This window comes from Pristiophorus japonicus, chromosome 8 (assembly GCF_044704955.1).
Source record: "Pristiophorus japonicus isolate sPriJap1 chromosome 8, sPriJap1.hap1, whole genome shotgun sequence".
Lineage (NCBI taxonomy): Eukaryota > Metazoa > Chordata > Chondrichthyes > Pristiophoridae > Pristiophorus > Pristiophorus japonicus.
Genome location: NC_091984.1, coordinates 109618911 through 109641612, shown reverse-complemented (window position 1 = coordinate 109641612; position 22702 = coordinate 109618911).

Sequence of the window (22702 nt, the reverse complement as noted above, 5' to 3'; positions counted from 1 at the left end):
CCAATAGTCCATCGAATCTGGATCAGTTCCTATGGACTGGAGGGTAGCTAATGTAATACCACTGTTTAAAAAAGGAGGGAGAGAGAAAATGGGTAATTATAGACCGGTTAGCCTGACATCCATAGTGGGGAAAATGTTGGAATCAATTATAAAAGATGAAATAGCAGCGCATTTGGAAAGCACTGACAGGATCGGTCCAAGTCAACATGGATTTATGAAAGGGAAATCATGCTTGACAAATCTTCTGGAATTTTTTGAGGATGTAACTAGTAGAGTGGACAAGGGAGAATCAGTGGATGTGGTGTATTTGGACGTTCAAAAGGCTTTTGACAAGGTCCCACACTAGAAATTGGTGTGCAAAATCAAAGCACATGGTATTGCGGATAATGTACTGATGTGGATAGAGAACTGGTTGGCAAACAGGAAGCAGAGAGTCGGAATAAACAGGTCCTTTTCAGTATGGCAGGCAGTGACTAATGGAGTGCCGCAGAACTCAGTGCTGGGACCCCAGCTCTTTACAATATACATTAATGATTTAGATGAAGGAATTGAGTGTAATATTTCCAAGTTTGCAGATGACACTAAACTGGGTGGCGGTGTGAGCTGTGAGGAGGACGCTAAGAGGCTGCAGAGTGACTTGGACAGGTTAGGTGAGTGGACAACTGCATGACAGATGCAGTATAATGTGGATAAATGTGAGGTTATCCACTTTGGGGGCAAAAACACAAAGGCAGAATATTATCTGAATGGCAGCAGACTAGGAAAAGGGGAGGTGCAACGAGAACTGGGTGTCATGGTTCATCAGTCATTGAAAGTTGGCATGCAGGTACAGCAGGCGGTGAAGAAGGCAAGTGGTATATTGGCCTTCATAGCGAGGGGATTTGAGTATAGGAGCAGGGAGGTCTTACTGCAGTTGTACATGGCCTTGGTGAGGCCTCACCTGGAATATTATGTTCAGTTTTGGTCTCCTAATCTGAGGACAGACGTTCTTACTATTGAGGGAGTGCAACGTAGGTTCACCAGACGGATTCCCGGGATGGCGGGACTGACATCTGAGGAGAGACTGGATCAACTGGGCCTTTGTACACTGGAGTTTTGAAGGATGAGAGGGAATCTCATAGACACTTTTCAGATTCTGACGAGACTAGACAGGTTGGATGCGGGAAGAATGTTCCCGATGATGGGGAAGTCCAGAACTGGGGACACAGTCTTAGGATAAGGGGTAGGCCATTTAGGACTGAGATGATGAAAAACTTCTTCACTCAGAGAGTTGTTAACCTGTGGAATTTCCTACCGCAGAGAGTTGTTGATGCCAGTTCATTGGATATATTCAAGAGGGAGTTAGATATGGCCCTTACGGCTAAAGGGATCAAGGGATATGGAGAGAAAGCAGGAAAGGGGTACTGAGGGAATGATCAGCCATGATCTTATTGAATGGTGGTGCAGACTCGAATGGCCGAATGGCCTACTCCTGCACCTAGTTTCTATGTTTCTAACTGGGGAGTAGGCCCGTTTCTACTATGGTAGCCGTGTTTTATCTCTACTGTGGCATTTCTTTTACCTTCTATCGTCTTGTGGAAAACTTCAAGTGAGTTGACTGCAAGGTTGCTTTTAGTACGGTCGCTGAATACAAGTCATCGATGACATCAGACCCACACCATTTAATAGGGCCGGGAAACGCGCATGAGTCTTTCAATTGGGGCCATTATGTGAAAGTCGCTCTGAGCAGCACATTGCTCAGAACATCACGTTTCAGACCCGCTATGCTGCCCGCATACACCGGACACTAAGGTGAAAATGCTGACCCATACTCATGACAAAGATGCACATCAGTTAAGTTACAATATCGCCCTGAAGGGAGATGGTGTGGTCATCCAAATCATTCTGGTTCATAAAATGGGAATGCTGATGTATTATCATGTCAGGAATGAACGTAGCTTTGACCCTTGTGACAACAACAACTTGCATTTATATTGCGCCTTTAGCAAAGTAAAACGTCCCAAGACACTTCACAAGCATGCTATCAGAAAAATTTGACACCAAGCCACACAAGGAGTTATTAGGACAGGTTACCAAAAACCTGGACAAACAGTTAGGTTTTAAGGAGCATCTTAAAGGAGGAGAGGTAGAGAGGCGGAGAGTTTTAGGAAAGGAATTTCAGAGCTTGAAGCCGAGGCAGCTGAAGACACGTTCACCAATGGTAGAGCGAAGAAAATCAGGGATGAGTTAGAGGCCAGAATTGGAGGAGCGCAGATAACTCGGAAGGTTGTAGAGCTGGAGGAGGTTAAAGATAGGGAGGGGTGAGATCATGGAGCAGCTTTCATAGTTATTGAATCTGAAGAGCGAGAGATGCGACAAAAAATAATTTTTTTCTATGGTATTGACTTTTTTCATTCTGTCATGGTACATATGGGGTTAAAAGTCATGTTTGTTCAGAAATTGGCACGACTTGTTTTGATACATAACAGGCACAGAATATGACATTATCTGAGGGAGGGGCTCAAGCATTTAGTTGCAGTATAAACATCTTGTGGATTTAGTTTCAATGGGCCCAAGTTTTGGGCCGTGCCTAAAACGGTGCAGCCCGGACCTGGACGCCCGTTTTTCGCGCCACAAAGTGCGCCTAAAAAAAACTTACCTATTCTCCGGTTCCCTGCAGGTCGTCTGGAGCTTGGCGCGGCGCAGCATGAGCTGTGGGGGGCGGAGCCAGGTCCCTGCGCTGAAAACAGTGGCGGGACCTCTGCACATGCGCACTACAGTGGCGCGCATGTGCAGTAGCTCCAGGCACCCAAAACTGTGGGAGGGGCCCGAAGCACGCAGCTCCTAGCCCTGGCCGAATGGCCTCACTGGGGCTGCGTGAATAAGGCTGTCTCCCACGCCCAGTTCCTGCTTCCTCCTGACCGGACCCGACCCAACCACCGCTCTCCCCCCCTCCCCCCCAACCCGCCCTCCACGCCCCCCCACCCCCCGGACCTCTGCGACTCTTGCCCCCCCCCCCCGACCTCCGCGACTCTTCCGCCCCCCCGACCTCCGCGACTCCCCCTCCCCCCCCGGACCTCCGCGACTCCCCCCCACTCCGCGACCCCCCCCCCGGATCTCCGCGACTTTCGCCCCCCCCGGACCTCCGCGACCCCCCCCCCGCCAACCTGTAAATCCAGCCTGAAGTCTTGGGCCCGGCCGTTCAGCCTCCTTCTCTCCCTCCCTCCCCCCTCTCCCCTTCCCTCCCTCCCGCCTCTCTCCTTCCCTCCCTCCTCTCTCCTTCCCTCCCTCCCTCCCTTCTCTCTCCTTCCCTCCCTCCTCTCTCCTTCCCTCCCTCCTTCCCTCCCCCCTCCCCTCCCTACTCTCTCGTTCCTTCCCTCCCTCCTCTCTCCTTCCCTCTCTCCCTCCTCTCTCTCCTTCCCTCCCTCTCTCCTCTCTCTCTCCCTCTTTCCCTCCTCTCTCCTTCCCTCCCTCCATCCTCTCTCCTTCCCTCCCTCCATCCTCTCTCCTTCCCTCCCTCCATCCGCTCTCCCTCTCTCCCCCTCTCCCCCTTCTCTCCCTCTCCCCCTCTCCCCCTCTCCCCTTTCTCCTCGCCCCTCCTCTCCTCCTCCCATCCCCCCCACTTCTTCCCCCCCCGCCCCCCCTTCTCCCCCTCCCCTCACTGTCAGAAACACAGACACTGACAGACAGAGAGTGAGAGACACACACACAGACAGACAAAGAGATAGAGACACTGACAGAGACACACTGAGGGGGCCGTCCCAGCACGCTGTTGGAGGGCTCCCAGTGCTGCAGTCGGTAAGTAGAAAATGTTTTATTTATTGATTTTTTTTTAAATTTATTTTTTATTAATTTTTTTTTGATTGATTTATTGGTTGATTTATTGATGTATTTATCATTTATTATTGATGATGGCTCTTTATTTGTAAAACTGAAGTGTTTAATGTTTGTAAACTTCCCTTTAAACCCCCCCCCCCATTCCCTGCGCCTAATTTGTAACATACGCCTGATTTTCTAAAGTGTAGACGAGGTTTTTTCGAACGTACAAAAATCTTCTCTTACTCCATTCTAAGTTAGTTTGGAGTAAGTTTTCACTGCCTAAACTTTGAAAACAGGCGTACGTGGCCGGACGCGTCCCCTTTTGAAAAAAAAATTCTGTTCCAAAGTGAAACTGTTCTAACTGACTAGAACTGGAACAAACTAAATGCCGAGAATTCAAATTTCTAAGATACTCCATTCTAAACCAGTTGCTCCAAAAAAACAGGAGCAACTCAGGCCGAAACTTGGCCCCGACATATGTTTGACTGACAGCCCTTGAGCTTCAGGGCCAGGCATTTCAATTTTCTTGGTCCAGGTAAAAACTTGAAAAGAATTTCTCCGTGTGCCTTGTTCCAATTGAATAGTTTGTCTGAACAGATAGACAACCAGAGAGTCTCCATAAATAGTCTGCAACAAACTACCTTGTAAAGGTTAACTTTTAGGGACTTGGTGTCCAATCTAGTTAGCATTTCAGGTTAATGCAGCAGATATAACTTGTTTTCTGTTTTCCAAGCAAGAATACATAAGGCTGTAACAAAATTCTACAGTGTGCTGTTGCTTCTGTTCATTCGATCATTTACCAGTTAATAAAAATCTGTTTTGCTGTTTATAGACTATGGCACAGTCCAGTGAAATGTTTATTCTACTGTCTTGCAAAGTTGAAGATGCCCCGATATAACTAGCAGCTGAAAAACGGGGAAGGGTTTTTGTTGTTCACTACAACTGACTTGGCTCCTGAGCAGAGAACGGCACAGTCTGGGCCTTAGAGAGTGCTTTGATATGCTGAGCCTGAGACAACTATCCAAGTGAAAACCCCCAAAAACATAATGGGATGGATCTTCTCCCAATCCCCACCCCCTCCCCGTGGACTTCGGGGGGTGAGGGGGGGGTCGACCAGGCACGAGCGGGAATGCCCGATCTCTGGAGGGAGGTGGGATCTGAATCGGCAGCTGCCCAGACTGGTTTCATGGGGCCTTAGGGAGTGCCCCTGCTCCTCCTTAGCCTCTCAAAAAAAGAGGGAACTGGCCATGGGGACCAACTTCGGCCGGATAGCCGGCTGATTTTGTTTGGAACGCTCACCTACGTGCCCCGCCCAAAAATGCCAATCGGAGTCGCAGGTACGCCGTAGGAACCGGAATTTTAAAGGAGCCGACTGCCTGACCGGTGGGGCGGGGGCGGTGGGCTGCACCGGCTGCCCAGTGGTAGCTCCCAGCAATCATTGCTGCGGCCACAGAAGTGGTGTTAACAGAGCTTCTGTTGGGTAGGAAGCCTGATCATTCAGCCCAACCTATCGCACTTTAAGGAGGCCCATTGATCAGGAGTTCCAAAGAAAATGGAGTTTCAATATTTTTTTTCCTTTTCCTATTTTCTTCACATCTCCCAGCTGCAGGTGCTATTCCCAAGCCCACAGTTGGCAGGTCAGGGTTTCTAGGCAGTGGGCTTTCCCATCACCACTGTCTGTGATGGCCTGTAATCAGAGGAGAGGAGGCCACAATTCAAATGGGGAAAGTAAGGCTTTGTCATTTTATCACTTCACTTAAGGTGAAGCATCCTAATATTGCACACTACTGAAGTTGGCTGAAGAGTTTGGAACTGGCATAACTTACCAGCTGAGACACAAACTTTGAGTGCCCGGTAGTCCCGAAATGCTGACTTTCTTTGTTGGAGCTGCAGACATCAATCTCTTGATCTAAAATTCAAGTCGGGTATGTGAACTCTTGCTCATTTCAAGGAACAGATGCTCAAACCACCTTTTGTCACTCTGCCGCTCATCAACTATCGCATGTTTTGAACCCTTGAGCAACAGCAGTGTGTCGAGGCTAGGTCTGGAACTAGCGTAAAACCACAAACCATCCTTGTGCAAGGCTAGATGAGGTTCTGCATACTCTTCTGAATGTTCCCAGTAGAACAGTTCAACAACGTGGTAGATGGTCATTAGGGACCACACTATTCACAGTCCTGCTACGCTGTTGAACAATCCTTCAAAAATCCCTTAAAGCTCGTCCTTGGTTTCACTCTTGCTGTCTGGCATTGTTTACTCTGGCTTTTGAATGCAGTGAGAATGTTACAAAGTCTGCAAAGGGTTAAAAATGAGTAGATTCCAACCATGTACATTTTACAAATTATTCAGGAGTGTGCACAAATGGCGACTGACTGTTTGGAAATAGTAAGACCGTTACTTCGAAACACACTTTGCTTTGCCTCAACACAAAGTATGGAATAGGGAGGAAAGGGGCTCGGTACAGAATTTTAAAGTACTACTCATTTCTAAGATATGTTTACATGTTTTTTGTATTTTGCCGTGCAACCAATCAATAATGAAATGTTCATCAACATCAATGAATGTTATGGCCATAAAATCCATTTTTTCAATTTGCTCAGTGCTGTCTTCTGCGAATTATTGGAAGGCAGTTTTTAAAAAAATGTTTCGGCGGAATTGCCCAAAGCAACTTCCTGTGGCTTCTGTTCAAGATTCTCTTTAAATTCCAATAGCAGCCGTCAGAAATGGCAGGGCTCTCTGTAAACCAATATATTTACAAAGAAACCTCCCAGAAAGTTCCCATTGCTGATTTTGAGCCACGGATGCCAGTAACAACCGTTTTATTTTCGTGCGAAATTGGATGACAGCATTTTTGCAGTTGACAGGGTTTTACAGTAATAAGGTGGTATTTGTGGGTAGTTACAGGAGCAGTTAAAATGAATCAGAGGTTTTTTTGGTGCAAAACCTTAAGATTCTTAACTCACTTGGGTTCGTTTATCCCACATCTTCCTCTCGCTTCAGTTTTACTACCATCACACGCCATGCTCTGCACCAGCGAGGTGCAGGTGTTCTGAGCAGTCTGATATCTGGCTGTAAAAGTGATAGTTTCGCTGTGACTAGGTCTAGTTGATCACTGAGGTACACAAAACATTGTGTTTCTTGTAATGGGGTGGGGAGGGGAAATAATGAGTGAGGCTGACATGTATTTATTATTTGCAGAAATGCCCTTTGCCCTGAAATTGTAATGAAATCAAAAAGTTTTATGGGATAAAGGGAAGGAGAAATGCAACCGCCATAAAGTAGGTGTTTTTTTTTCTTGTTTTACATCGTGTAGTCTGAAAAATATACAGTAAATTGTAGATCAGATCAGTTTCAGATGAACACGGTTTTTCCGAGTGAGAATTGATATTGGGCAGGAATGTGAAAGTACATGGAGCACTCTGAAATTCAGGGAAACTAGGGAAAGAATCTTATTGGAAAGTCAATGGGTGAGAGTGTTGAGATGTCCACGTCCCCAAGGACACTCTCTCAAGCTTTCCAAAGCTGCATGGTGAGTGTTAACATCATCATGGCATGGGGAACTGGTCTGGGGCAACTTCTCAGCCTGACCGTGTGAGGGGACGACATTAACATCACTCTGTCCAATCATTCACATCCTTTTTTTTTGTTGCAAATTCAATCTTCCTTAACCTAACAGGCTCAATAACTCCTTCAAGATAGTTTCCCCAATAATATCATCAGCAGTCGCTAAGCAGAAGTTTGAAAGATTGGACAAAATAACGAGAGAAAAATCACAGTTAATTATAATTGCTGTAACTGGTTGATTTGTACCTATGAGTTTGACCCTTGTACTTTTGAGTTGTGTTTACATGACAGAAATACTTCCTGTGATTCTGCAGATAGTTCCACGATGTGCTAAGTCTGTGGGGTGGAGTCTGGATCTTCCCCATTTACAATGCAGAATGGATTCCAGAGCATTGGCAGCAGCACTGCTCACACATTTGCTGTTCAGTAGTCGCTGCCAGGTTGAGTTTGTGATGTTAAATTTCTGGCTGTGGATCTTTTGCTGTGTTCCATTCAGCCAAACAATACATAGACGTTTTGTGGCCTGGACGAATGTCTGCGTTCATAGTCTCCTAACTGGGATGTCCAACCTGCAGTGGCGACGGGGCCAAGTACCGTTTTGGTGTAAGACTCCCCCGCCCTTGGAAATACTAGTGCTGTCACATTTATATTTCAGCAATGCCCCCGTGCTATTTCCAGCCAGTTGGGAAAGCCGGGAGAACAGGTTTCCTGCAGGCCATGTCGAATTTAACACCAGAGCCCGATATGCATTTCTAAGCTCTGTTTCCTACCCGCAGCTAGCCAGATGAAGAGGCTGGCTCTCTGTTGTGGGCAGGAAGGCCTGCGGCACTAAACCGAGGAAAGAAATAAGGTTGGGCTTGGGTGGGGGGTGGTCGGGGGCTGGAGGATCGGGGCTGGAGGAGCATCGGGAGAGGGGGGAGGTTCAGGGCCACAGGATCGGAACCAGCCAGCGGTGCAGTGGCGGGGAGGGGCGAGAAAGGATCGTCAAGCAGCTGGAGGAGCATCAGTGAGAGGAGGATGGGGGTTGGTGGGGGGGGGGGGGAGAAGATCGGCAGGCAGCCGGAAGATCATGGAAGGTGAGGGGGAGGGAGAGAGGATCAGGGTGGGGGGAAGAGAGAGAGGATCGGGGCTGGAGGGATGAGTGGGTGTGGATCGGGGTCGGAGGAGCATTGGGGCAGGACGGAGGAGTCCGGGGCGGAGGGGTATCGGAGGCCTCCTGGGCGGAGACTGGAGGCCTCTGGCGGGGGGGGGGGGGGTGTGGTGTTCCTGCACCTTACTACAAACTCACACGAGGCATGTACTGCAGACACAGTCACTATGTGACCTTAACCTTTATTCCCAGGACCAAGGAATGTTGACCCTGGGTGGGACCTCCCCTTTTATACCTGGAAACCCAGGTGAGGAGTGTCTCCCACAAGTTCACCCCCTGTGGTCAGGGTGTGCATTTCTAGGGTATAAGGAGTTGCATGAAGGTTACAGTTACATGAAAATTACCGTTGCATGATGGTTACATACATGACAGGGTGAGTGATTGGAAGCCTTGCGGGGAGGAAGGTTATCGGAGGCTTCGAGATGGATCTGAGGCCATGGGGGAGCTCTGTCCAATCGCAGTGAGTGGGTGAGGCAGGGACGCTGGATCCAAGAGATAAGTGCAAGTGGACTCGTCCTCGGAGGCATGTTGCCTGAGGCCTGAGAAACCCGACAAGCCAGGGTGAAATTTGTAATGGTGGCTAAATCTGAGGCATGCCAGCCCCGTTTAAATGGGAGACCCGCCTCTTGGGAGCAGGTTGGCTGCCCATCCCTGTCCAGTTTCCTTTAAAACCGGAAGTGGGTGGTTTGGAGGCAAGATTCCGATCTTTAACGCTTTAACCTCCCAGCTGACCCCAACCCACCCATTTTTTTGGAGTTAAAATTCCCCCCTAATTCCCTGACGTATTTGTTTACAAGACCTGGCCAAATGTAAAATGATCTGTAGTTCAATATCTTAAAACTGCAAGATTTTGCAAAAGGATGACGTTAGAACTTAAAGTGTATTACACTGCTTTGTCAGAAAAATGGTTTGCTACTCTTCTGAATCACACGTCATATGGGCTTACCTTAATACAATAGAAACATAGAAGAAAGATAGAAATTTACAGCGCAGAACGAGGGTAAGTCCAGGGAGTGGTGGGGTTGGGGTGGAGGGGAGAATGTGGGTAAGGGAGCAATGATGTCCAATTTCTACCCCATGGTTTTGGTGTGAGGCAACACCTTGTCTATAGGGCTTGTGACTACATTCATATTCAGCCTGAATTTCTTCAATGCTGTTATCTCTGGATAATACAGTCACTTTCTGTAGCCAGAGACCATTCATATCAGGGAACATTTAGACACCCCAACCAGTTGTCTATGAGCTGACACATTCGTCTTACTCTGCAGTTTGATGGGACAATGAAGCTCCTCACGCTACCAGGAGCAGTAGGATTTTCATGAGTCCAAAGTTTATCAATCACCATTGAGTTGGCCTCAGCTTTCGCCACACAAAAATGGCATTTTGTTAACTTTGGGTTTGGGGAGTTTAGTAATTACCTGAAATGTTTTACACTTCTTCCCAAGATTATGAAATTACACAAGACCTGAAGCAAGACTGTTGAAAGTTAACATTTACTGGACAAAGTAAATGCTCCTCTGCAGGAAAGTCATTTCTACTGCTGTAGACTCAAGTCAGGGGTCCAACTAAAGCGCATTGCTGTACAAAACTTTTGTTACACTTCATTTGCATTCCAAGCAATTACATTTCTTTTGTGCCCTATTTGCATCCTTAGATGTTGGAAGCTCATTTATCAGATACATGCCGAAAGATCTCTCTCTGGTGTGCTCGGTTGTCCTTACTTGCTTTCTCTCCCTGTTGATTCACACATTGACATTATTTAAAATCTGTGTGGGTAGTCGACCCAAGGCTGAACTGATGCTCAACTGTGCTGGAATCGTGTTTGTAATTGCTATCTGCATACCACCAAATTCCAATAGGCATTTGCATGACTGTTATTATGTGAGCTGCAGTGAAACGTGTGAAGCCACGATATTTTTATTCGAATGGGTCACAACAAGGCATTTCAAAGAATCACTGTTAAGCCAAAATACCGTTTAGTTTGAGAGCAAAAGCATAGATAAATTGAATTAGGCTAACTACCGGAGGCAGAGGTGCCCTGATGAGGTGACCCTGTTGTTGAAGGTAACAGATGTGATTCTGGTTGAAACAGGGAAAAGAGACAACAGGGTGAGTCCTTTGATGTGTTGTAGTAACCCATTTGCTGGAATTCCCCTTTAACCAAGCAGAGTTTGCTTCCAACAAATATGCTCAGATTATCGGTTCATTCATTTCTGCACCTGTTTTTTTTTTACATTTTCCTATATTACAACAGTGACTACACTTTAGAAGTACTTTATCAACTGTAAGGTGCTTTGGGACATGCTGAGGTTATGGGATGTGCTACATAAATGCACGTTCTTTTTTCTTTTGTTCTTTGTTGGTGTTCAATTTATATATACCGCAGTTACCAAATTTAAAATGTTGTTTAGGCCTGTCGACAACTGTTTGCTATGCCTCGTGGGCCATAAGCAGGAAAGTACTCAACCTTTCAGATGGGTGCTTTTCAAGGAGCTCAGCACTTAGCAGCACTTCAGAAATTTAGCTCGAACGTGAAAAATTGAGATCAAGGAGTTAAGTATTTTTGATGTCTGTCTCCTGCTCCTTCAATGAAATCTCTTTTTAAGAAGCTTACTAAATAAGCAAACTAAATATAAACTTTCAAAAATACCCAAACAATATGGAAATTACATGAAGATGTCTGGATTAATAATTGCCCATTTTAGAACCGTTGCCAGTTTTACCTTTGGTACTATACCTCTCCATGCTGAATAAGCAGGCCCACACACAGTATAACAAATGCTATAATGCTGATTGTGATCACTACTTAAATGGTTAGTAGGAGTGTTGCAGCTGAAGCTATTCTGCCTGGTGCTCATTGCCATCCATTTTAATGCTTGCACATGCAGGCCCAGCAGTTATTGCATACAGTGTGTGCATGCACCATTAGTTCTTTCGAATCAAATACTTCCTATGTAATTGGCAGCATGCTGGGGTGTTTTGCCGGCAGTGATACCAAAATGGATTTCTTCAAATGGGATCGAAGTAATCTGAATGCAAATGTATCCACCTGCAAGTTCACCTTATTTTCAAGAACTGTTAGAAATTGTTTTCTTGAATATTTAATTTAATAGTTTCCAATGGAATACATTTTTTCCATCTCAACACTTGTGTAACACACTGGCCTTTATATAAAGCAACTAGAAAATTGTACTTTATGAATGGAGTTTGCATTTTTAGAAATAGTGTCAACTGCAATGTGTTTTAGAGAGAAATGATGGCAAGTCTTACAGCTATATAGATATACAAAGTATTTCATCTGTGCACGAGGAGTTGTACATCAACATAACCTGCCAGTGGTTGGCATAGTCCTGCCACTATCTCACAAATTAGTTCTTCGGTGTTGATTTTGAAGAATATTTTTAGGGTTAAAAGGATTCCAGGCAAATGGAAACCAATTAATACTAGATCATCATCCAAATTTTTTTTTAAAGCTCAAAACTTGTAGAATTCCAGGGTAATGCCAGCAGAGAACACAAACTAGTGACTTTGATGACATGTGCAGGAATGGAATAGCTCCCTGAAAAGTTGTAGGATTCTTTGGGATTCTCAGAGAGCAAGGAGGCCACGATCAATTAAGCACGATGGAACCATTTACACTGGGGAACTCGGGAAATCTCCTTGTTTCCCATCTAGGTCAGACGTGGCTTAGTTGGTACCACTCTTGCCTCCGCGTCAGAAGGTTGTGAGTTCAAGTCCCACTCCAGAAATTTGAGCACAAAAATCTAAGCTGACTCTAAGCACTCCAGGGCATTACTGAGGGAGTGCTGCGTTTTCAGAGGTGCCGTCTTTCGGTTGAGATGTTAACCATCTGCTCTCTCAGGTGGACATAAAAAATCCCATGGCACTAATTCAAAGAAGAGCAGATGAGTTATCCCAGTGTCCTGGCCAATATTTAACCCTCAATCAACATCACTAAATATATTCAAAATCAAGATACTGCAGATGCCGGAAATCTGAAATAAAAACAGAAAATGCTGGAAACACTCAGCAGGTCAGGCAGCATCTGTGGACTAAGAAACCGAGTTAACTTTTCAGGTCAATGACCTTTCATCAGAAGTGGAAAAAGTTAGAGAGATAACAGGTTTTCAGCGAATACAGAGGCAGGGTAAAGTGGAGGGGAGGAAAGAAAAAAAGGGAAGGTCTGTGAAAGGGTGGAAGGCAGGAGAGGTTGAAAGACAAAAGGGATGATGGCACAAGGTGAAAAGAAATGGTAATGGGACAAGTAAAGAAACAAAAGATGGGCCTAGAAGAGGTGTAAATGGGAATAGCAGAATATCAAAAGCTGCCGTCCAAAAAAAAACAGGGGCAGAGGTTCTGATCTGAAATTGTTGAACTCAATGTTGAGTCTGAAAGGCTGTAATAGTAAGATGAGATGCTGTTCTTCGAGCTTGCGTTGAGCTTCATTGGAACAGTGTCATATCATCATCATAGGCAGTCCCTTGAAGCGAGGATGACTTGCTTCTATGCCAAAAAGGAATGAGTTCACAGGTGTTTCAATGAAGGACCTAATATTCCAGATCCCGAACTACATCTTGGAGGGTGGAAGGTGCCTGTGCTTGGATTTTTTGAACGTGTGGAGGCCGTTGCACACCAGTCACAACATGGGCTTGACAGAGCTAGGTCTTGGTCCAGTGGCAAGGATTACCCAAGACGACTGGAGACCAGCTCTGCTGCACAGACCTATCGCGCACACTTATCGCAGTGTGGGTTGGCTCGTGCTGCCCCTGGGCTCTCGCCTCTTCTGGCCCCCAGACTCACGCCTCTCCTGGGCCCCGGTCACTTCCTTCTAGAAACTCTTGCTGCTCCTTCGCCCCTCCTGCTGTGCCTGTCCACACTGCAATCAGTGACCTGACTTCACAGCCATCGCCCTCCTGCAGTGGTATGCCACCGCACACTGCTCCCTCTGATGGCCCCGGCCTGCTGATGGTCTTGCACGCCGGAACCACGCCGGGCCGCCGCACGCTGCTCACGCTAATCACTGGAACAGGGAAGGAAGCCAAGAATAGAGAGGTCAGAGTGGGGGTGTAGTGGAGAATTAAAGTGATGGGCCCGGAAGCTCGGGGTCGCGTTTAAGGACTGAATGAAGATGGTCCGCAAAGCAGTCACCCAATCTGCATTTGGTCTCCCCAATGTAGAGGAGGCCACATCGTGAGCAGCGATCACAATATACTAAATGGAAAGAAGTACAAGTAAATTGCTGTTTCACCTGGAAGGAGTGTTTCGGGCCATGGACGGTGGGATGAATTAAGAAAATGTGTGCCAGTGTCAAGAGCATTTTATTGCACCACTAAAAATACAATAGCCGCCCTTTCATCATTATCTTACTGTACAGTCTTTCATTTCTGTTTGCACTATGCCTGGCAAAAAAAATTATGGCCCAGAAATTATAGTCAGAGGCTTCCTGCAGGCGGATGCCTCCGACACCAATAATTTCTACCAAAGTAGATTCGGAGACTTGCAGTCCTGGGGCTCTACACGAAGGTACGCAATAGCTCAGCAAGGTGCAAAAAGAAATCAGCTTTAAATCCTCATAGCAATGGTCATTTTTCTTATCCCAACTAAGGGTATAAGACCCTGTATTTGTTCATTTTGCATTTTACATGTCTACCTCATTAAAAACATCAAGAATGTTACTTAACCTGGCACCAATGGCCTTCCTGTTCCATACTATTCATTATTTTGCAGCTAGTTTAATCTCTTTACTTTCTAAGTCATCATAAATAATGAGCACAAGCAATCATAATTAGCAATTTGACTACAAATAATCATGCACAGTTTTTATTTCTTCGTTGTATAACAGATGTTTGACCCTAAAATATTGGAACTTTAAGTGTATTGTTGAAGGTAATGGGAATGTGGCAGGGAGGATTATGCTATGAGGGGAAGGACTGTTAATCATTTTCTTTGTCCTGCCATTATACATCACTGTTTCCAGTCATGTGTAATGTAATATGATATGATTTTACCACATATGTGACATTGGCACCTTATGTTTGTGAAGGCAGTGAAGTGTGTAAAGATACAGCTGGCACTGTCCTTTGGCGATTATCTGATGGTTTGTATCATTTTCTCAATTTTGTTCAGAAGCACACTAATATAACAAAACATTATTTAATAATCATAGAATCTGAGAAAAGGAGGCTATTCGGCCCATCGTGTCTGTGCTGGTATGGGCATCTCAAGAACAATGGCCAATGTGACTCCAAGCTCTGCCAACTGCATGCTGCAGGTCTGTTTTCCCTTTATCTGAAATTAAAGGATGTTGTTGCACTTTGAGGTCTCAATGCAGCTTTGGAATTGATTAACAGTGTGTCCAGGTATTAATCTGGTGTCTCCAGCATGTTCAGTACTGCAGACCTTGCGTCATTCAGATCAAATTAAATTGGTCATTCATGTATAAAGAGATCAATGGCTCACCCGGAACTGAGAGCAGGAACCCATTCTACCAGGTCACTAGCAAAGCTGAATTCAGAGGCGTGGAATTTTTTGCATTGAAATTAGATAGGTCTTTACCACATTCACTGCACATTGTAGTCTGTGTCAACTCACTGTAACAAAAACCTATTTGTGTAAAGTGTGCAAATGTGATATAACTTACAACCAGAAAAACTCATGACATACATGATCAGGGTGAGCTGTACAGGGGCAAGGAGGAAGATCGGGAAAACAATAGTTGTAGGGGATTCAATAGTTAGGGCAACGGATAGGCATTCCTGCAGTGGCAGATGTGATTTCAGGATGCTATGTTGCCTCCCCGCTGCCAGGGTCAAGATGTCACTGAGCGGCTGCTGAACATTCTGAGGGGGGAGGGTGAACAGCCAGAGATCATAGTCCATATCTGTCTCAACAACATAGGTAGAAAGAGGGATGACATCCTGCAGGCAGATTTTAGGGAGCTAGGAAAGAGATTAAAAAGCAGGACCTCAAAGGTAGTAATGTCCATATTACTCGCGGTGCCACAAGCTAGTGAGTACAGAACTAAGAGGATAGAGCAGATGAATGCGTGGCAGGAGATATGGTGCAGGAGGAGGGCTTTAGATTCCTGGGACATTTGTACCGGTTCTGGAGAAGGTGGTACCTGTACAGGCCGGATGGGTTGCACCTCAACAGAGCCGGGACCAATATCCTCACGGGAGTGTTTGCTAGTGCTGCTGGGAAGGGTTCAAACTGAATTGGCAGAGGAATGGGCACCAGGATGTAGGGTTAGAAGGGAGAAACAAAGTGCACAAAGGATTGGGAGAGACAGATAGCATTAGAGTAAGAAATAGTAAGGTATTAGGTGGGGTCAGACTAAGAGAGAATACGAGAAGGTCTAAGAGAGTTTTACAGTGAATGCGTGCAAATACATGTAGCCTGGTGAATAAGGTTGGTGAGCTGTAGGCACAAATCGATCCATGGGATTTATCCTAATATAGACTGGGATAGCAATAGTGCAAAGGCCAGAGGGAGGGAAGAATTTCTGAAGTGTGTTCAGGAGAATTTGATCAGTACATTTCCGGCCCAATGAGGAAGGAGGCATTGCTGAATCTGGTTCTGGGGAATGAGGCGGGTCAAGTGAAGCAAGTATTAGTAGAGGAACATTTAGGGAACAGTGATCATAGCATCATAAGGTTTAGATTAGCTGTGGAAAAGGACAGGGAGCAATCTGGAGTAAAAATAATTAATTAAAGGAAGGCCAATTTCAATGGGTTGAGAAGTGAGTTCAGTGGATCTGACCCAGGTAAACTGGAATCAAAGATTGGCAGGCAAAACTGTAACCGAACAATGGGCTGTCTTTAAAGAGGAAATGGTTCGGGTACAGTCGAGGTACATTCCCATGAGGGGGGAAGGTAGGGCAACCAAAGTCAGAGCTCCCTGGATGACGAAAGATAGAGAGTAAGATGAAACAGAAAAAGAGCATATATGGCAGATGTCCGGTTGAGAATACAAGTGAGAATTGGGCTGAATATAGAAAGTTCAGAAGGGAAGTGAAAAAGAAAATAAGAGGGGAAAAGAGAGGATATGAGAATATATTGGTAGCTAACATAAAAAGAAATGTAAAAGTCTTTGTAGGCATATAAATAGTAAATGGGTAGTAAGAGGAGGAGTGGGCCGATTAGGGACCAAAAAGGAGACCTATGCATGGAGGCAGAGGGCAAGGCTGAGGTACTAAATGAGTACTTTGCATGTGTCATCACCAAGGAAGCAAATGCTGCCAAAGTCACAGTGAAAAAGGAGGTAGTGGAGATACTGGATGAGATAAAAATTGAAAAAAAGGTAAAGTAGATAAGTCACCAGGACCAGATGGGATGCATCGTAGGATGCTGAAGGAGGTTAAAGTAGACATCGCCATCATTTCCAATCCTCCTTAGACACAGAAGTGGTGCCAGAGGACTGGAGAATTGCAAATGTTACACCATTGTTCAAAAATGGGTGTAAGGATAAACCCAGCAACTACAGGCCAGTCAGTTTAACCTCAGTAGTGGGGAAGCTTTTAGAAACGATAATCGGGGACAAAATTAACAATCACTTGGACAAGTGTGGATTAATTAAGGAAAGGCAACAGAGATTTGTTAAAGACAAATAATGTTTAACTAAGTTGATCGAGTTTTTTGATGAGGTAACAGAGAGAGTTGATGAGGGCAATGCGATTGACGTGGTGTACATGGACTTCTAAAAGATGTTTGATAAAGTGCCACATAATAGGCTTGCCAGCAAAGTTGAAGCCCATGGAATAAAAGGCACAATGGCAGCATAGATATGAAATTGGCTAAGTGACAGGAAACAGAGTAGTGGTGAATAGTTGTTTATTAGACTGGAGGAAGGTACACAGTGGTGTTCCCCAGGGGCCGGTACTAGGACCACTGCTTTTCTTGATATATATTAATGACTTGGATATGGGTGTACAGGGCACAATTTCAAAATTTGCAGATGACACAAAACTTGGAAGTATAGTGAGCAGTGAGGAGGATAGTGATAGACTTCAAGAGGACGTAGACAGGCTGGTGGAATGGGTGGACACGTGGCAGTTGAAATTTAATGCAGAAAAGTGCAAGTGATACATTTTGGTAGGAAGAACAAGGAGAGGCAATATAAACTAAAGTGTACAATTCTATAGGGGATGGATGAACAGAAAGACCTGGGGGTATATGTGCACAAATCGCTGAAGGTAGCAGGGCAGGTTGAGAAAGCGGTTAAAAAAGCATACGGTATCCAAGGCTTCTTAAATCAAGACATAGGGCTAGAAACTGGCCAGTCTCATGCCTGTTTTTTCGGCGATATTTTGCCTTTTTTGACTTTAAAAGTTGGTCACCTAAATTGGCCAAAGTTGTGCGCCGGCGGATTTGAAATACTGCTGAAAAGCGGACCATCCAAGGGCAACGCCAAAAAACATGATATCGCTTTAAATTGGCTGGTCAGCGTACCCGTATTCTGCGTGAAAAAAACACCCGAGAAAAACCTGCGTTGCAACCCCAGAAACAGCAGTAAGAACATAAGAACATAAGAAATAGGAACAGGAGTAAGCCATATGGCCCCTCGAGCCTGCTCCACCATTTAATACGATCATGGCTGATCCAATCATGGACTCAGCTCCGCTTCCCTGCCCGCTCCCCATAACCCCTTAATCCTTAATCGATTAAGAAACTGTCTATCTCTGTCTTAAATGTATTTAATGTCCCAGCTTCCACAGCTCTCTGAGGCAGCGAATTCCACAGATTTTCAACCCTCAGAGAAGAAATTCCTCCTCATCTCAGTTTTAAATGGGCGGCCCCTTATTGGAAGATTATGCCCGCTAGTTCTAGTCTCCCCTATCAGTGGAAACATCCTCTCTGCATCCACCTTGTCAAGCCCCCACATAATCTTCTACATTTTGATAAGATCACCTCTCATTCTTCTGAATTCCAATGAGTAGAGGGCCAACCTACTCAACCTTTCCTCATAAGTCAACCCCCTCATCTCCAGAATAAACCTAGTGAACCTTCTCTGAACTGCCTCCAAAGCAAGTATATCCTTTCGTAAATATGGAAACCAAAACTGCACGCAGTATTCCAGGTGTGGCCTCACCAATACCCTGTATAACTGCAGCAAGACTTCCCTACTTTTATACTCCATCCCCTTTTCAATAAAGGCCAAGATTCCATTGGCCTTCCTGATCATTTGCTATAAGTATGAAGATCTGCAAAAAAGGTAAGTTAAAGTTTTTATTTTTTAATTCTTTTGCACTGATTACTTAGTTAAGGGTCTTGTAAATGTTTTGTGATTTTTGATTTTTTTGTTTTTTGCAATTTTTTAAAATGTGTTCTCCCCCCTCCCAGGGCCTACCTTTTTAGCGGTAATCGGCCTCGGACTAAAGTTGGTGAGGACCTCGGTTTCCACCGCAAATCCTCGTGCAACACCGATTTTTACCGTTGGATGCATTTTGTTGCCAATTTTATCCCTTTAAAAAATAGTGGTATTTTAACAGTATTTTTGTGCAAAAATGCCCAAAATATACCGCTATCACTAAAAGACCAATTTCTAGCCCATAAAGTACAAAGCAAAGAAATTATGATGAGCCTTTATAAAACACTGGTTAGGCCTCAACTGGAGCATTGTGTCCAATTCTGGGCACCGCACTTTAGGAAGGATGTGAAGGCCGTAGAGAGGGTGCAGAAGAGATTTGTGAGGGACTTCAGTTACACGGACAGACTAGAGAAGCTGGGTTTGTTCTCCTTAGAGCAGAAAAGGTTGAGAGGAGATTTACTAGGTGTTCAAAATCATGATCTAGACAGAGTAGATAGAGAAAAACTGTTTCCATTGGCGAACCTTGGGACACAGATTGAAGGTGATTAGCAAAGAACCAAAGGTGACATGAGGAAAAACTTTTTTTTCACAGCGAGTGGTTAGCATCTGGAATGCACTGCCTGAAAGGGTGGTAGAAACAGATTCAATCATGGCTTTTAAAAGGGAATTGGATAAATACCTGAAGGGAAAAATTGCAGGGCTACGGGAGAAGGGCAGGGAAGTGGGACTAGCTGAGGTGCTCCTGCAGTAAGCTGGCATCGGCTTGATGGGCTGAATGGCCTCCTTCTGTGCTGTAACCATTCTATGATTCTATTCTATGGTTCTAAGAGATGGACATAAATGAGTGACATGAACATAATTTGATTATGATGGGATCTGAGGTTAGCAATTTATTCCCTTTTATCTGTTTAGCTGAGGTATGGACAGATTGAAAATTACAGATGAGCATTTGAGTTTATTCAGGATTTCACTTTGGCTTAGGAGGAACCAAAATGTGGTTCTTTGCAAAGTCCTCAATTATACATAAAACAGAAAATGCTGGAAAAACTCAGCAGGTCAAGCAGCATCTATGGCGAGAAAAACAGCGTTAACGTTTCAGGTCGATGACCCTTCATCAGAACTGGAAAAAGTTAGAGATGTAACAGATTTTTAAGCAAATGTAGAGGCATGGAAAGGACGGAGGGGAGGAAGAACGAAAGGGAAGGTCTGTGATAGGGTGGAATGCAGAAGAGATTAAGAGACAAAAGGGATGATGGTGCAAGACAAAAAGATGGTAATGGGCAAGTTAAGAAACAATAGGGGCGAAAGAAGGCTAATAGATGTCTTTAAAATTTTGAAAGGTTTTGATAGAGTGGATACAGAGAGAATGTTTCCACTTGTGGGGAAGAGCTTAACTAGAGGCCATCAATATAAGATAGTCACCAAGTAATACAAGAGAGAATTCAGTAGAAAATTCTTTACCCAAAGAGTGGTGAGAATGTAGAACTCGCTACAGGAAATGGTTGAAGCGAATATTATAGATGCATTTAAGGGGAAACTAGACAAGCATATGAGGGTTATGCAGATAGATTTAGATGAGTAAAGACAGGAAGAGGCTGGAGCATAAACGCTGGTATGGACTGATTGGGCCGAATGGCCTGTTTCTGTGTTGAATATCCTATGTAAAAAGATGATAGGGTGTAAATGGAAATGGCAAAATCTTCAACAGCTGCCATGGGAAAGAGAGAAAAGAACAGGAAAAAAAAAGGAGAAAAAAGATACTCGAGTTTAGGCCATAGCACTGGAAGCCCCTGGAGATCTGTACGATACCGTTCCTGGAGATAGACTCAATACCGTGTCAAAGAATCATAGAATGGTTACAGCACGGAAAAAGGCCATTCGGCTCTCCACAAGAGAACCTCGCTAGCCCCAGTCTCTCGTCCTTTCCCCATAGCCCTACAATTTTATTTCTTTCATGTACTTACCCAACTCCCTTTTTAAAGTAATGATTGAGTCTGCCTCCACCGCCCTTTCAGGCAGGGTATTTCCATCCCTATGTTTCTACACCCCATTAATAAATGTAATGATTCTTTGCTGATTGTTCCCTTCAACTGGTTTGCCAGGCCTCATGCCATATCCTAGTCAAGAGGGCAGACAGAGAACCTGTTTTACAGATCTATGCCAAGACTACTGTCCAATGAGAACTGCATAAGGCTGAGTGGACTCATTGGGGGGGATTTTAACACCCAAAAATGGGCGGTTTTGGAATGGGTTAAAAATCTGAATCCTGACCCCCAATCCCCCCACCCCCACACTTGCGGTTTTAATCGAGGCAGAACAGGGGGCGAGCAACCAGCCCGCTCGCAGGAGGCAGGTTGGCAATTTAAACATTACAATGAGACTGCGAGCCTAATATTTAACCACCATGTTAAATTTAACCTTGGCCAGCCAAGTTTCCGGACCTTGGGAAACCCGGTGGCTAAAAGGAGGCAAGGACTGCTGGATCCAGGACATAAGTGCCTTTCCACTTCCCTGCAGTTTACCTGCTTCACCCACCCCCTGTGATAGGCCCCCCAACCTTTCCGATCTCCTCCATGAGGCCTCCGGTCTCCCTTCCCCCACCCCGCCCCTCCTGTTACGTCTTTGCCTCGTGGAGTCATTATCAGAGCATCCAATGTGTTGTACTTGAACTGTAATGACCTTAGTCCTTTATTAATAACTCCAGAGTGAGGATCACACCTGGTGGCCTGCCTTTTATACTAGGCCAGGCACACCTGTACAGGTAACCTACAAGTCTCCCACTGCTGTGCCCTCTGGTGGCACACCTTGTGATAGTACAACCAGTAGCCATGTAGGATACATACCTCCAATCTGCCCCCTGCTCCGGACTCCGATGTTGCCTGGCTCTGGACTCTGATTTTCCTCACCCGACTATGGATTCCAATCTTCCTCTTCCCCCCCACCCCCCCCCCCCCCCACTCCCCGCAAACCCTGCGGCTGCCCTGATCCCTCCCATCCGCACCCCAGCTGCAGCCTGGTACTGGAGACGGAGCCACCCGACAGCCACCCAGCCTCTCAATCTGGCTAACTGAAAGTGGGATCGAGAGACAAAAAATGGCAATTTGATCCTGCCGTTAAATTCAGCAAGTCCTGAGAAAATCCCTGGACTTCCCAACCTCAAACCAGCCTCCCCCTCCACCGTCCCCCCTCCGTTCCCTCCCCATCTCTATGTTATTATGCAGCCCATTCTTTCTCTGTCCTTTCTGACTCTACCCAGCTCATTGTGACGAGGCTGAGACCAGAAGTGTACCACATGTAGATCTGTGGATGTGAACTGACCAATCCACTCTTTATCCCTGCTGATTTCTTATGTGCATTCTGAAATTCTCACAACATCAATAGATTAAAGACATTCTCTCATGATTATTGGTCACGTTTTTCATAAATTATCATTGCCTTGAGCAGTTCCATCTATACCCCACTGTGAAACTGCTCTGCTGTGGAGGATAAATAGCTGAGCGATTGTGGTACCAGCTTAAGATAACTTAAACTGTTATCAATAGCACTGAGTTGTGGCTCAGTAACAGCACACTCGCTTCTGAGTTAATAGTTTGAGGGTTCAAGTCCCACTCCAGAGATTTAGGCTTACATTCCAATTCAGTATAAAGAGTGCTGCACTGTTGGAGGTTCCGTCTTTCACATGAGATGTTAAATCAAAGCCCCGTCTGCCCTTTGAGGTGGACATAAAAGATCCCACAACATTCTTTTGAACAGGAAGTTCTCCCTGGTGTCCTGGCCAATATTTATCCCTCAAACAACATCAATAAAAAGCAGATAATCTGGTCATTTATCTCATTGCAATTTGTGGGAGCTTGCTGTGTGCAAATTGGCTGCCACATTTCCTT